Source organism: Cynocephalus volans, chromosome 8 (assembly GCF_027409185.1).
Source record: "Cynocephalus volans isolate mCynVol1 chromosome 8, mCynVol1.pri, whole genome shotgun sequence".
Taxonomy (NCBI): Eukaryota; Metazoa; Chordata; class Mammalia; order Dermoptera; family Cynocephalidae; genus Cynocephalus; species Cynocephalus volans.
Window position 1 is genome coordinate 134832211 of NC_084467.1, and position 10255 is coordinate 134842465.

Genomic DNA, 10255 nt, shown 5'->3' on the forward strand with positions numbered 1-10255 from the left:
TGACCCAGAGTAAGAAATGTTTTTTGACTGATATCAGCTAGTAGACTTCTGTTACTTTGGGCCCCATATAAAATTTCTTATATTTGTATTCTTAGAGAATTTTATACTATATCATAAGTCTTTTGCCCATCAGTCCATGAAACTTAAATAGAAAATATTGCCTATACAATAATTAGCTAAAAATCTATCCAAAGGAAAGTAGAAGAGCTCTTTCTGAGTCCTAAATTTTTAAATTTAGTTTTCTGTTTGGAAACAGAAAGTTCAAATATGTCTCTAATATAACAGTTAGAAATGCCATTATTTTGGGGTTTAGTGACATAGTCTGGAGAGGGCAAAATGTTGCCTGTGCTGAATGATTTTTCAATTAATGATCTCCTAGGCTTAACCCATGTTGGGTATATAGAAAGACACCCATCTACATAGCCAGCAGTATTACTATGTAGAACTTGCACATCTTATGTTTGTTTTGCATTTTTAAAAAATTTCCTAATTTGTTTATTGCTCTTCAGAAATAATATTAACAGTGTATATACTTTTTAAAAAATATTGTGAGTGAGAACCCTGTGGATTTTTTATTGTTATTATTTTGTTTGTCATAAATAAGCTAACGTAGATATGTTGCCGGTTAACCGTATCTGTGGAAATATGCAACTGGAAGTCAGAGACTGACATCACACAGTTTTGCCAAAGAGAAAGAGCTAACCTGGGAGATGTACTTCACATTTTCAGCTCTAAACATTAATGGATGCTTGCATAGAGCAAGAATAGTGTTCAGATTTGTTTAGTAGTCTGTACATAGGATGGTGGCATCTGACTGATTGGAGCTCTTAGATAACGGTGCAGTAGAAGTCATCATTGTTTTCTGTCTTCCAATTTGTTCATTCAAAAGATTAGTCATTGATTTTTAAGATTATTTTAGCATTTGAAGAAAATTGGAACCAGAGAGAAGTGTGAATTAAAATAATGTAGGTGAGTTTTTGATCTGTAATTCACTAAATAATATCTGATAATAATTCAAGCAAAGAAAATATGCCACCAAAGTATATTAGATAGGTAGTTTTTCAGTGGGAAGATGAATCTTATTAAACCTATCGTCAATTGTAAATTAGTGATTCAAAAGCTCAAAATTTCCATCAACATTAAGCTCATTTGTTTCTCTCCTAGTCAAGAAGAATTCACTAGAAATTATAATTTAAATTTGAGTTGGTCTATGATAAACATAATGCGTGGCATATCACATAGCCTGGGGTTGAGCTGTATAAATACTAGCCAAAATACAATTTGAGGCGTATCTTATTTAACAGTTTATTTGAACATGGAGGCTTAGTTTTCATATGGGAGTAACATATGAAAGATATATAACATATGAAGATAACATATGAAAGTTTTAAAGTTATAACTGTAAAAATAACTAAATATAACGACTTTCCTGAGCACTGTTTTTAGTTTCATGCCCCCTCAGGGTTCAGGCTCTGCTTATTTTTCAGAGTATTGTGGGTACTGTGTCTTCAGTCTATAAGAAGAATTGAAAGAGAACTGATCAAACACACCTTTCTATTCCATTTTCTTCAGTATGTAAATATTATTTGTGTAGCCATTACAAAAAGGGATCCAAACAATTTGAGTCTGAGTATTTTTTTCTCCCTAGGCATGTGCTTCAATGACAAATATTTTTCCTGCGTGGAAAATGCCATATAACTATTGCACTACCTTCTGTATGGACTGTGTTGGTATTGGGTCTTTTCGTTATGTCAAGAGTCGGGATGTTTATAGCTGCAAAGTTTTTTATAAGTGGCTTTAGATTTATAAAGGAGCCCAAGAAGCACTACTGTTAGAAGGAAAAAAGAATGGAAAAAAATGTTTACAATCTCTTCCTGTATCTATGTTAGTTGAAACTGAGGCCCTCTAAAAGCAGCCTGTTGATCTCTTGGGATTTTTAAAATTTACCTGGCCAATGACTTGAGCTAAGTCTTTTTTTCTTTGTTTTTTTCTTTTTAATGTTAACTCTTTAGGCTGTATATCTTTTACTGAAAACAAAACTATAGAGCATCATACTAATTGGAAATAAATAGTAATAGATTTAATCCATTGGCTTTTTATAAGAATATATACACTTTTGAGTTCCTTCCTGTTTTTCGAAGCACATTCCTTTACAACCAGTTTTTAAACCACCATATTATCTTCTGCAAACAAGGAGTACCAGTGTTGCTTAACAGAAGATAGTGTCTAATAAAAGAAATCCTCTGCTTCAAAGTCTTTTGAAATAATTGGATCCCTTTTTGAAAGTGAAGATGAATTCAGCTGTGTCCTAGTGGAACTCTAGTACTGCTGTTGCATGAGTAGATTGGCATGAAGCAAGTGATGAGGTTTGTCTGACTTCTTTAAAGGCCTTTTAGGGTTTGCTTTTATTTTCTCTCTTCTTTTGTGTTATTTCTTTTCAAACATAGTAAATTTATGATTTTATAGCCAGAGTCGTATTGTTTTTTTCTCAGCTTTGAGATACGAAAATTGCTGTTTAATCACATTGATGATGAATTACTTTCCATGTGAACTTTTTCAAAATGATTTAAGTACCTTTTGGTTTTGCTTCCCTAAAAATGGCTTGTGTCTAAGGTGACTTTTTATTTTTCCTATTTCAATGGTTCTAATGAAAGAGATGTATGCATACAAACTCTTAAGCTTTTTGAAAAAAAATTCATTACAGCTGTATCTTAAGTTGTGTATGGGGAAAATTTGGTCAGTGCCTTATCAATTTGAAGACCAATTTTAGGGCATCAAGTATGACAATAATCATTTGCCCTCTTACTCCTATATCAGGAGTGTGTGCTATCCCTCTCTCCACCAGCTTAATCTTTCTCACAGCAAGTCTAAGAAAGTCTGAACAGATAGCTGTAGGTAATTTGTTGCAGTCTTCCTTAGTTAAGTCTTGTTAAACAAGCTCAATCCCTGCTTTTCCTCCTTTTAGGGTAGGAGATTAAAAATAAACTTACCCAGATCAGCCTTTAGATAAGCAGTCTTAAAAACTTTGAAGAGCATCTGTCCAGCAAAATTCATTTTTATTTTGTTGTTGATGACAATGTTGTTATTTTGAGCATAGATTTAATTATAAAGCCTTTCGGGAAATCCCTAAAAGAATAAGTTTCATTAAAGCTACTGAATTCTTATAGTGAGAGTCCCTTTGGCCAGAAATGAGACTTATTTCAGTTCATTATTATACTTAAATAAGACTCAGAACAAACAAGCAGTCACTTACCAGTTATTGTTTACCTGAAAATATTATGCAAGAAAGCGAAAACAACTCCAATATATAAATTAAAAGAAAGTTAAGAAACTAAACTATCTTTCTCAGTGAAAGCAAATCTTGGGAATATTTCTCTGAGAATATTGGAAGACCTAGAGCTACTGTTGTTCATCTGAGTCAGGATACTACTTTCACATTTTTTAAAAGACTAGTATATTCCAGAATAAAGTAAACACAGTCTTTAAAGCCAAAGAAAAGGGTTAACTGGTCTTTGCGGTTATTAGCAGAATTTAAATATTGATTCTAGCCATTTGGACTGCAAAGCAATGGTGGGATAAAAAGAATACACAATTAGAGTGCTTTAGAATTGAACTTGGTTTTCTTAATAGAAAAGCAGAAAACGTCATGAATATTAGCTGTGCTCTAATACCAGGTAGCAAATATTAAGTTTCCCTGAAGATATATCACCTGCTAGCACTACTCACAAATATAGCTCAATGATTACTGACTTAGTAGTAGGTATGACAAAATAGCTGATAAGTCAGCAGATTCTCAAGAGTTTCTACACCTTGATTATTGACAAATTCATTGTTTTACGACCTACCGAAGTATATGTGTGTGGGGAGGGGTTGGGGGAACTTGTTCACAACATTATCTAAAGGAGACCAAACCTGCAGGGTAAGTCCCCAATGATGATAATATACAGGAAAACACAAGCCATTTTTATTCTTCTTTATCCCTATTAACTTGAGGTACTCTAATGATGAAGCACTCAATTGCACTATGACCTCCTTGAGTGATGTGCAGCTTGGTTCCTCTCTCACTTTTTGTTTCTTTTTAATATGCAAGTGTGAATGTGCGATCTTCAGTGTGTTTGCATAAGCTTAAAATGAATTTAAGTACATTTTTCTGAAATATTTCTATTGAAATAAATTACTTAAAATTATAGATTTTGTGAGGATGATTTATTACCATAATTGCATTTTTATCGTTAACTTTTAAAGTGCAAATAAACTTTAAATTGACTTTTTTTTTTTTTTTTTCTCTTTCTAAAATAGTCACAAGGTTATTTGTTGGTACAGGGAAATCTCTGAGTAAATTTTAGTTGCTCTTCTCTAGCCCAGAACAAGAATGTGCCCTGGCATGTGGACAAATGGAAGGGTTTAATGTTTCCAACTACATCTCCTGACTCTGTGTATATGATATATTAGCAGTCCACAAAGAGGCCATCTTAGCTAATACTGTATTCCATAGCTTCTAAGACATGACATTTTTTCATTTTACTATTTCTGAAAAGAGAATCTATCTTCCAGCCTATGGAGCTTTAAATTGGAAGTATGGTGTCTCCTGTAAGTCTTCCCAGTAAGTGTTGGGGTATTTTTTCCCCCTATCTGATAATTCCACATGAGCTTAGCCTCCAAGTGGTTTGGGAACACTCTAGCCAGGACGGAATGCCCATTGTTTTGGCAAACCATAACTCAGTTTTCAACAATTTTCTCACCTCTCTAGTGGCCTTTGAAAATTCTCACTGTCCCTTTACTGGAACCAAAAGAGAGTGACAGTTCTCCAATAGGTTCAACCTGTCTTTACCTCACACAGTGTCACCTTTGTCATGTATCAGTTTTCCATATATGCATGATAAGTTTCTAGGTCCCCTTTACTATTTCATTAGTTATTTCTTCCCAAACCAACACCATATCGTCTTACTATATAGCTGTATAAGTCAATACCTGGTGATGTATGTTTTTCAAAATTGCCTTAGCTATTCTTGACTCTTCCCTGTGAGTTCTAGGATCAGTTTGTCATGTTTGTCATGTTCAGTGAAAACACTGGTCTTATTTGTATTGGAATTGCTTTGGATTTGTAGGTTTATTTGAGATTTAACAGTTTTGAAAAGTTTATTTCTCTCATCTATGAACATGAAGAGTCTCTCTATGTCTTCAGGGCTTTTAATGTCCGTCTCCATAGCAGTCTCATACGTCTTTTGTTAGTTTATATTCAGGTGAATTGGTTTTTGATTTTACTACAAATATTACCTTTTTTGTTGAATTTCCTCATTGACTATTACTTGTGTATAGGAATGCTGTTGATTTTTAGGTTGACCCTTACATCCATGTGTTAGTCAGGGTTCTCCAGAGAGACAGAATCAATAGGATATATTATAATTATATGTGAGGGATTTATTAGCTCACGTGGCTATGAAGAAAAATCCCACGATAGGCCGTCTATAAACTGGGTGCCGGTAGCATGGCTCAGTCCAAGTCCGAAGGCCTCAGAACCAGCAAAGCTGGATGGTGTTCTTGGTGTAAGTTCTGGAACCCAAAAGCTGAAGAGTCTCAAGCTCTGATGTCCACGGACAGGAGAGAAGAGTGTATCCCAGCTCCAGCGGATCGAGAGAGAGAGAGAGAGAGAGAGAGAGAGAGAGAGAGAGAGAGAGCTTCGCCTCTTTCCTCTGTCTTTTGTTCTCTCCGGACCCCCAGTGGATTGGATGGTTCCCACCCACACTGAGGGTGGGTCTTTCACACCCAGGCCGCTCAGACTCTCGTACTAATCTCTGCTGGAAACACCCTCATGGACACACCTGAAAAGATAGCTTTACCAGGTTTCTCAGCATTCCTTCATCTAACCAAGTTGACATCTAGAATTAACCTTCACAATACAATAACCTTGTTGGACTCCCTTTTCTAATGGTTTGTTAGATTTTAGATTCTCTTGGAATCATTAGCTGCAAATAAAAACAGTTGTTTCTGCCTTTCCAATTTTTGTACTCAACTGCATTTTGTATCTCAACTGCATTTGGCTAGGACTCTAGAACAATATTCACTTAGAAGCAGTGATAGCATGCCAAACAATTTAATTACGCAGTGTTCCCAGAAAACCTCAGTATATAGCACAGACTCAGTGTGAACTCTAAGCTTGTTATAGTGTAGCTCAAGTATAACTGTTTTCATTTTATTTTTAACCAAACCAGTCTTCGACTTAAATTTCTGCTTTCTCTTGTAATGCGTGCTTATAATCTCTCAGGCAGAAAACGAGCTGCCATTTACTCTCGGCCACCCCCAGATGACTCATTGGTCAATACTTAATAAGATACTGGGTCATAGGGATATAACAAAATCCAGGGTATCAGCATGTAATTAAATTTCTTCCTCTATGTCACTGATTCTCAACCGGAAGTGATTTTGTTTCCCAGGAGATACTTGACAGTGGAGACATTTTTAGTTGTCACAAATGGGAGAGGGTTTTGCTGACATCTAGCAGGGAGAGGCAAGGGATGCTGCTAAATGTTCTACAGTGTACAGGGCAGACTCGCACAACAAGGTTATCTGTTCCAAAATGTCAATAATGCCAAGACTGAGAAACCCTGCTCTATGTGAATGACTTATAAATTACATTTGCCAAGGGACTTTAACTTTTCCCTGAAAGTTAACCTTTCTTGAAGTTTAGCCTACCGGACCTAAAGGGAGATAAATTAATGACTTGAAGATATATTTCTGGCCTGGGCCATGATATGTTTATCTTGAAGTATTTGTCAAGTCAAAAGCTAAATGTTTCAACCTAAAGCACACACATGGGAACATTCTAAATGATCATAGACTTACAGAAATGTTTGTTTCCCTCTGTATGGTTCTTTCAAGTCTGAAAGGATAACCCTAATAGCATTAGGACAAAACAGACTATCAGTATGTCAGGATAAATTGTTTATTTAACTAATCTGAGTTTTAATTAAACCAGAAGCCACTTGCTTTTTTGTTATTATAAAAGTATTATATCCTCATTGTAAAAGTTCAAGCAATACAAAAAGCTATAGGGTATAAGTTACATATCCCACCTGCCTCATTGCCTTCTCCATGTTTAATAAAACATTTTTCCTTGACTCGATTCCTGTAACCCTAGCCTAATTTCTTTCTGACCGAGGCTCTGAAGACTTGATTTTATACCTCTCGCATACCTCTGCCCAACTTAAGACACTCACATATACTCTAATACTGTCACAGCTAAAAGCATTAAAAACAATAGTCCTTCCTCTAAATATACTCATGTTGTTTAGTGGTATTAGATGTAACTTCATCACAAAAACATCTGCATCTTGAAAAGGCTTACTTGCATAAAATGGGTTATATAAAAGATCAAAGAGCATCTCTGAATGCTGAGTAAACTAGCTGGCATTTCCTGCTTCCCTGGAACAGACAAGTAGCATCAGATGTCAGAGTTGCTCAGCCAAGGCATCTACTAGTTGAGCCATATGAAATTGTCACTTTTGACCTATAAAATGGCAATTTCATGTACTTCCTCCTAATATTTCCACAAAGAACCAAATAAGTCACAAACCACAATTTATTGCAGGTCTTTAAAAAAAATTATTATTGGAAAAGTTTATTGAGAATAAATGCAAGACCTCCAAATTTGAGAGAGAAAACACTTTTCTGCTGGTGGTGGAAGTTTTAATTATTCTTGTTTTGGCTTATTACTAGGAACTCAAAGCGGCTCAATTTTTACCCTTTAGTTTTCATTTTAATATGTTCGATTTTTCTCACTTTTACTATCTACTACTTTCTTTTCTTCCCAGTTTCCATTCCATTGGCTTTGAATTTGTCCATCTAAGTGGTATACATTCTATTTGGGAACTCTGGAGTCTTTTGAAGGCTTGCAATTTCCAGGACAGTAGAGTGTAATTAATTTTCATAACTTTTAGTTCTTAATGCAGTAACAGTTACCAATCCCCCAACCCCATCCCTGTGGCAGGCAGCTATGCACATTTTCCTGGAACAGCTTGCACACAGCTTGCAGGAGCCAAGGTGGGCAAAAAGGACCTGTTCTCCAAATATCAGAGATCTGTGCTCTGATTCCTGATTGCTACTTCTGATTACAGAGATGTAGAGGCTGGGGGCCACTGTTATTGCACGCCCTCTCATTGTTGCAAGGCCCTCCCCCCATGGCTAAATTGACTTCCAGGGGATTTAAAGAACCCAGCACCTCTTCCCCACCTCCTTTATTTCTTTATTTATTAAAAGAAAATGAATTTTTACTAATATTTTTTACATTCTAGGATGTTGTGAAGCAGTAGGGAGAGAGGGGGAGAGAAGAAAGGGGAAGAAAGTGGGATGGAAGGATGAGGGACAGGATTGAGGCCTGTGGCACCCCCCTCATTCCCATAGGGGAGACTGGGGGGCTTCCAGTGGTGGCTTGGTCATTGCTCGGCTTGGTGCAAATGTCAGGGAGTGTGGAAAAGCCTCCCCCACCACCGTCCCAGCTCAGGAACCCGGGGCCCTTCTTGCTGCAACTTGGTGGTCATGGCTGGGCTGGTTGCATGTCGGGGGTCATGGCCAAGGCCTGAGGCCCCCCCACCACTCCTGCTTGGGAGAGCCTGGAGCACTTCCTGCGGTGGCTTGGAGGTTGTCTCTGGGCTGGTTGCATGCATGGGGGAGTGGCCAAGTCCCTCAGTCCCCCCACTGCCCCAGATCGGGAGAGACTGGGGCGCTTCCTGCGGCAGCTCCCTGCCTCCTTTAATTTTCTCTTGTTTTCTTTTTAGGAACCAGACATTTAAAGACTAGGATATTCAAAAACAATGGCATGGGGAAAGTTAGAAAGTGACTGCATATGTCCAGGGAAAGGCACGGGCTCACAAAGACCTGAAAAGACCTTAAATTTACACCTTAGGCTGATCCTTTGCACAGAGACACCCTACAACAATCAAAAAAGCAATAACTTTCTAGGTCATCCAGATAGGAAAAGATGAAGTCAAACTGTCCCCATTTGCAGATGATATGATCTTATATATAGAAAAACTGGAAGACTATCAAGAAACTCTTAGAGCTGATCAATACTTTTAGTAAGGTTGCAGGATACAAAATCAATGTCCCAAAATCAGTTTCATTTATATGCTCCCATAATGAACTAACAAAGAAAAATCAAGAAAGCCCATTTACAATAGCCAACAAAAAAATAAAATACCTAGGAATCGGTTTAACCAAGTAGGTGAAAGATCTCTACAATGAGAACTACAAATCACTTCTGGAAGAAATTAAAGTTGACATAAAAAGATGGAAAGATATTCCATGCTCTTGGACTGGAAAAATTAACATTGTGAAAATGTCAATACTACTCAAAGAGACCTACAGATTCAATGCAATCCCCATCAAAATTCCAATGACCTTCTTTACAGAAATAGAAAAAACAATCCTAACATTCATGTGGAACAACAGAAGGCCCTGAATAGCCAAAATGATCCTGAGCAAAAAAAGTAAAGCTGGAGGCATAACACTACCTGACTTCAAATTATACTACAAAGCTATAGTAACCCAAACAGCATGGTACTGGCATAAAAATAGACACTTGGACCATTGAAATAGAATAGAGAACCCAGAAATCAACCCATAGACAGCAAACTGAAATTTGACAAAGGTGACAAAAACATATATTGGGGTAAAGACCACCTCTTCAATAAATGGTCCTGGGAATATTGGATATCCACATGCAGAAGAGTAAAACTAGACCTGCACTTCTTACCATATACCAAAATCAATTCAAAGTGAATTAAAGATTTAAGTATAAGACCTGAAACTATAAAACTACTAAGGGAATATAGGGGAAACACTTCAGTAAGTAGGACTGGGAAAAGAGTTTTTGAACAAGAGCCCAAAAGCACAAGCAACAAAAGAAAAAATAAATAAATCTGATTATATCAAACTAAAAAGCTTCTGCACAGCAAAGGAAATAAAGTGAAATGGCAACCTATAGAATGGGAGAAAATATTTGCAAACTATACATCTGACAAGAGATTAATATCCAGAGTATACAAGGAACTCAAGCAACTATACAGTAAAAGAACAAGTAATCCAATTAAAAAATGGTCAAAGGAACTGAATAGACATTTTTCAAAGGAAGACATACAAATGGCCAATAGACACTTTAAAAAATGGTCAACATTACTAATCATCAGGGAAATGGAAATTAAAACCACATTGAGATATCACTTTGCCCCGGTTAGATTGGCTATAATCAAAAAGATGG